The sequence below is a fragment of the Macaca thibetana genome, chromosome 4 (assembly GCF_024542745.1).
Source record: "Macaca thibetana thibetana isolate TM-01 chromosome 4, ASM2454274v1, whole genome shotgun sequence".
NCBI lineage: Eukaryota > Metazoa > Chordata > Mammalia > Primates > Cercopithecidae > Macaca > Macaca thibetana.
In genome coordinates this window covers 29,866,636-29,873,626 of record NC_065581.1, presented here as the reverse complement: position 1 = coordinate 29,873,626, position 6,991 = coordinate 29,866,636, and the positions used below count along the sequence as shown (strand labels likewise).

Below are 6,991 nucleotides of genomic sequence, written 5' to 3'. Positions count from 1 at the left end.
AGTTATGGTTTAACGGGTACAGTTTCTGTTTGGGAAGATGAAAGTGTTCTGGAAATGGATATTGGTGGTGGTTACATAACACTGTAAATGTGTTTAATGCCATCAAACTGTACACTGAAAAAATAGTTGGATGGTAAATTATATATTATGTGTCAGGCCTCTGAGCCCAAGACAAGCCATCGCTTCCCCTGTGACTTGCAGGTGTATGCCCAGATGGCCTGAAGTAACTGAAGAATCACAAAAGAAGTGAAAATGCCCTGCCCCACCTTAACTGATGACATTCCACCCCAAAAGAAGTGAAAATGGCCGGTCCTTGCCTTAAGTGATGACATTACCTTGTGAAAGTCCTTTTCCTGGCTCATCCTGGCTCAAAACCTCCCCCACTAAGTACCTTGTGACCCCTACTCCTGCCCGCCAGAGAACAACCCCCCTTTGACTGTAATTTTCCTTTACCTACCCAAATCCTATAAAACGGCCCACCCTTATCTCCCTTCGCTAACTCCTTTTTCGGACTCAGCCCGCCAGCGCCCAGGTGAAATAAACAGCCATGTTGCTCACAAAAAGCCTGTTTGGTGGTCTCTTCACAAGGACGCGCATGACAGTATGTTTGTTTTACCACAATTTTAAAAAATGTATCAACACTAAATCCAATCACAGCTCTCATGGAGATTTTTTAATACTGGTGTTTCAACAAGCACATTGCCGCTGTGGAGGGGAGGTCCTTGGAGTTCTTACGCCACCATGTTCTTTTGTGTCACTCCTCAGCCACTTTTGAATTGTGCTTATGCATCACATTCCTGATCTGCTAAGTACTTTCAAGAAAGTTATTCATATGGTCAAAATTCATCAAGCAACTAACTTGTTCTTGGGGCTGTACTCTATGGAGTTGATCTCAGAAAAAAGAATCAAATTCGTTGGACCTCATAGATGGCACAGGTAGGGGATTGGAATACGGATAAGGAAATCATAACACAACATGTTACAGTATTTTATATTATTTTTTTCCTTTGAATGCTACATTATTAATATTTTATAATGACTACTGGCAGGTACCAATGATTAGAAATTAAAGTTTCTGCTTTCTTTCTCTGTTTCTTTCTTATATATTTCTCTATCTTTGTAAATATTTTTAGACTGGGCATTTTGGAGATAGTCCAACAGTTTCATTTATACGATGATATTTTGTTTTACTCTTATTCCTTAAAGAGAGATTTGCCAGCCACAAATTTCTGGTTGGACATTGGTTTTCTCTCAGCTCTTGATCATTATGCCTCTTCCGGCTGCTGTGGCTGACAGGGAAAGACCGATTACATCTTAAACCAGTTGCTTCTTAGATGATCTGTGTTTCTTCTGTGGCTACCTTTAAGATGACCGTTTCCCTTTAACATCTGAGGTTCCAGTGCAGTGTGAGTAAATGTGGATCTCTTCATTCACAGTGCTGTGTATACATTTGCTTCATCTTTACCCATAACTATGGAATGCCTCATACATTTACTCACTTTTTGATGTGTAGGAATTTGACTAATGTTAAATCTCATTTGACCACCATGTACACTGTGAAATCTAAAATAATGGCCCCACAAATATCTCCAAACCCTAAGCCTCATCATCTTTAGATATGTTACCTTACAAAACAAAAGAGAATTTGCCAATATGATTAACAGATGGACCTTTATTTGGATGGATTTTCCTTTATTTGGGGAGATTATCTTGGATTTTTACCAGTTTTATATATTATTGCATTCTTGGGAGATACTGGGTGAGCCCAATCTGATCATGAATCCTTAAAAGTAGAGATGACTGAAATCTCTCCTATATCTGCAGTGGTATATTTGTTATGACACTGTCTTGTTCTTAATTAACATTGCCTGTTTTATTTCTCCGTTCAATGAACAGCTGCTTTTGGCAGGCTGGGTTCTCAGCAGTGGCAGCTGCCAGGTCAGCCTTGGTGAGTCGAGTCAGTTGCTGTGCCCATGCAGTGTCCATCCCAGCCACCACGGCCACTTTGTGCACAGACTCCATGAGCAAGCCCTGTGCGGCTGAGTGGCATCGTCCATCAAGCCATCTTGCCCACCTGATTACAGGCCGCTCCAGCCCCTTGGAGCCCCTCTGTTGGGCATCCACATGCAATCACTATCATCACATGCTCTGTACATAGCAAGAGGCATATGCAGACCCCTCTACTCTACCCCCTAATTTTTCCATCTTTATTTTTCCCAAGTTCCTGACTGGCAAGCCGACCCATGAGCCACTGCCCATGACTCATTCACTCATGCACTATTGGGGCATCATTTCACACCCCCCACCTTCCATGGGCCTATTTGGGATTTGATTTCTAGTTCCTGGCTCAACAGCCATTAGCAAAGCTGTACTTGTGTCAGCTCCCAAGCCTACTGCTCTTGTTGTAGGCTTTCCTCTTTATATCTGAGTCACAGGCATCTATTTCCTGGGATTTCTAAAAATTGCACTGATTTGTTCAATGCAGCATTTCTAAGGACTTCCAGGAAGGGAGATTCTATATTAGCTTATAGTGACTTGTTTCAAAACATCAGAAATGTATACTGGAATGAAGGACAACATGCATGGAGAGAGGTGAAGAAACCTTGAGTATGCCATGGATTTTCATAAAGTGAACAGTTGAGCAAACAACACTCACATCAAGGTACAGCATTTCCAGCCTCCAGGAAACACCCTTAGGTTCTACTTGATCATAAATCACCCTCCCTGATGCTAAAGCAGCCACTTTCTTCATTTCTAACACCATAGACGAGATCCATCAGTTCTGAATACAGTCACCCTCATGTCCTGGGTCTTGCTGTGTGTGATTGTAGCCTATTCACTCCCATGGCTGTCAGTGCTCCATTTTACAAATAACTCAGTCTTCTTATCCCTCCACTGTTGATAAACATGTGTGTTATATCCAGATTTTACAAATTGTGCTGCTATAAATAATATTTTCACATATTTGGGGATGCAAATGCATGCATTTCTATTGGTATATAACCAAGAGTGCAATTGCTGGGTCGTAGGAGAGTGGATGCTTGGTTTAGTCTCTCAAAACACAAGTGTCTATGGAACCGACAAATAATAGACAGGGGTAAATCTCTTATTCTACAAATTATTCAGCTAATACATGAAAGAAATAACCCTTTTGCAATCCACAGTGAACTAACAGATTTCGCCATTGAACAGCAATGGCAATTAACATCACAAGAAAAGAATTAACCAGTATTACATTATTCTTCTTGATGAAAAACACGATATTGTACTGTGAATCCTGAAAATCTGAGACAGATCTCAGTTTTAGAAAGTTTATTTGGCCAAAGTTGAGGATACATGTCCATGTCACAGCCTCAGGAGGTCCTGATGACATGTGCCCTAGGCGGTCAGAGCACAACCTGGTTTTATATATTTTAGGGAGACCCGAGACATTGACCAACATATGTAAGCTGAACATTGATTCCACCGGGAAAGGTGGGACAACTCGAAGCAAGGAGGGAGCTTCCAGGTCACCGGTAGATGAGAGACAAATGGTTGCAGTCTTTTGAGTTTCTGATTAGCCTCTCCAAAGGAGGCAATCAGACATGACTTTATCTCAGTGAGCAGAGGGGTGACATTGGATAGATAGGAGGCAGGTTTGCCCTGAGCAGTTCCCAGCTTGACTTTTCCCTTTTAGCTTAGTAATTTTGGGGCCCCAAGATTTATTTTCCTTTTACAGAACCATCAACACTTACAGAAAAAAACCCTGAATATGTACAAGCCTGTATACCAAACTACCAATTTAGAGAAAATACAGGTAATAGAGATAAATGTCAGACCACACCTTGGCATGCAACCACAAAATTCTAACAATAGGAAACCTTACCATACAACATAAATTTCAAGGAGGAATCTATAGAACAAATGAGAACACAAAACATATTTTAAAGGTAAAACTAAACTATAATTTTGGATGATGAAAATATAAAATAGAACAAAGGAGCGATGACCATAAAAGTCAGGATGTGATTGATTTTTATTTGAAAAGGGGAAGAGTTTATTGTTGAGCTGGGGCAATTGATGGGGCTTCGAGGTCAGCTGCCAAACTTCTCCCTCTCTGATGGTTAAAGGGTGTTTACCTTTGATTAAATGTCACCATTTTAAGATCTTTTTGTGTGTGTGTGTTACCTGTGTTTTATTTTATGATAAAAAGGCCAATGCAGAGTAAAATAAGTTATGGGGCATGGTTCCTGTTCTGCACAAAGCCTCCACCCCATCCTCCTCTCTGGACACTGAGCACCCAGAACAACTGGCAGCCCCAGGACCCCTGCCAGGACTACCTCATTTCTGAGTGTGCACCCAGCTCCCCTTCACATTGCTATAGATCATAGCAATGTCCATGATCTATTCCTTGAGGCCTGGATGAACCTGATAGGACACAGCTGAGGGGAAGTCTGGCCCCAGTCTGTAGGCTTTGGCCGTCAGCATAGAGGGAACAGGTCCTCACCTCTCCACAGGCGCAGCTACAGCCAGAGCCTCCTCTCTGCGTGGGACTGAGGCTTGGTCCTTCCCCTGAACAGGGTGACGGGGATCTCTCCAGAGGTGGAGATGACACCATTCCTCCTCTAACATGGCCCCATCTCATGCTCGTTCTGCTTTACAGGAAAGCTGACTCACGCTGGTGTCCAGTGAAGAAACCCTGGCACAGAGGAGGGACAGGTGGATTTCAGGGCTGTGCTTGTCTGGGAATAGAAGAGCACAGACCACGAGGTGGTGCCGCTGCATTGCTTCTGCGCCCAGCAGGTGGCTGCTGGGGCTGAGATTGAAGGTGGGAAGAGGGATGTCACAGTTCATCGCACAGGTTCCAGGTAAAAATCCTCCTGCCCAGCCCATCTGGCTCTCCCTTAACCAATTCTAGTGAAAACTGTCTCCTTCTCATGTTCCTCGAAGATGCTTTTTTACATAAGAAAGAGGATGCGATCACTAGATTGTCCTGGTTTATTGTGCTGTCAGTAAAGTGAAATCAAAATACACACTTAATAAATAATAAAATAACCCATAATAAGCCAAAGTTTATAATGTACTGATACCACTGAGCCAGTGTTTATAATATACTGACACACTCCAAGTGTGGGCACAGCTGCAGACATGCCTTGTCTTTTGGGTCAGGACACAGGATAGAGACAAATGAGAAGAAACCCCAGTCACTGCAGAAAAGGGCCCCCATGGAAGAGGCCGGGCAGGGAGGCCAGCTGTCCCAGGGCCACCATATTTTGGGATGACTCCCCCTTTCTGGGTAGAACTGTTTTTTATTCTTTTTGTATTCACAGTAGTTCTGAAATTGCAGGATGCTGAGACCCAGCAGTGGTCAGTTACCCTGTCTCTTTCTTCACCATTAAATGCTGTGCCAAACAGCACCTTCATACATTTCTATCCTCTTCCAGGAGAAAATCAAAACAACAATGGACACATTGAAATATGCAAACATACTTTAAATATGTGCTGTCACAAGTAGCTACAAAAACATTAGTTCCACCAAAATGAGAAAGGTGTGAAAATGGAAAACATTGCATACCCGTATTCACAGCAGCATTACTCACCATAGCCAAGACAAGGAAGCAAACAAAGTAGCCATCAACACCTGCATAGATGAAAAACATGTGGTCTATGTAGACAACGGAATATGATTCAACCTTAAAAAGAAGGAAATTCTGTTATATGCCGCAACATGGATGAACCTGGAGAACAATGCTAAGTGAAATAAGCCAATCATAAGGAAATTCCAATACTGCGCAATTCCAGTTATATGAGGTGTCTAAACTCTTAGAACCTGAAAGTAGAATGGCACTGCCAGAGGTTCAGTTGGGGATTCATGAGGAGTTTTGGGGCATAGAGTTTCAGTTTTGCAAAATGAAACGTTCTAGAGATGTGTTGCATAACAATGGGCTTACAGTTAATATGATAGTACTCTATACTTAAAATGGCTATGATACAAAATTTTACATAATATGGTTTTTGGCACAATAAAAAATAATTAGCTCTCTTATTAACTTAGGAAAAAAGCACATCAATTCATTGAAAATAAATTAGTATGTGCTTACTATGAAAAAGAGACACAGAAAACTTGAGACAAAAAGAGAGATCCTTGCTACCCCAGCTATCACCCATGAATCAGCAGAATCAGCATCTCATGAAACTAGACAGAAAGGCTCACAGGCCCAGCCTTGACATCTTGAATCAGTCTGCATTCGTCAGGACCCCAGGTGGCTCCACTGCATGTAAGGCACTGCCCCAGATGGTGGTGGAGGGACATCCTAGGATGGTGACTCTGCCCCACAGGTAGGAGCCTCCAGTCCAGATGGGAGCAACCAGAAGGGCCCAGGAGGGACATTTCCAAGAAAGTAAAATTAATAGACTGTCCAAAGTCTCTGACTTCTTAAAAGAGTCACAGAAATGGAACAGATACCAAAGTTAAATTAATGAGAGTTATCTAGAAAATAAACAGGCCAGGCGAGGTGGCTCATGCCTGTAATCCCAGCACTTTGGGAGGTCGAGGAGGGTGGATCACGAGGTCAAGAGATCGAGACTATCCTGGCCAACATGGTGAAACGCCGTCTCTACTAAAAATACAAAAATTAGCCAGGCATTGTGGCGCACGCCTGTAGTCCCAGCTACTCGAGAAGCTGAGGCAGGAGAATCGCTTGAACCTGGGAGGCAGAGGGTGCAGTGAGCGGAGATCGCGCCACAGCACTTCAGCCCGGTGACAGAGCCAGAAAAAAAAAGTAAAAGAAAATAAACAAAAACAAAGGCAAGTATTAACTTGAGGAAGAGCAAATATTACGAAGCAAGTGAAAAGTAGTCAAGTTGTCATATGAGACGATTAGTCACAGAAAAAGAAGCAAGGAATGGCTGAACTTGTGATACCTTGCCTTGTTTTTACCTGAGTAACTCTCTCCTAGGAGAGACAGACGGACAGACTCCATTTTAGTTTCTTCACTTGCAGCCTCCTTTA

At 42.6% G+C, this 6,991-nt stretch overlaps 1 protein-coding gene across 1 annotated transcript in view; it reads left to right on the top strand.

Moving 5' to 3' along the window:
- LOC126953165 (profilin-2-like) overlaps positions 1 to 6,991 on the top strand; it is a 362,177-nt gene that overhangs the window by 182,731 nt on the left and 172,455 nt on the right. The window lies entirely within an intron of this gene.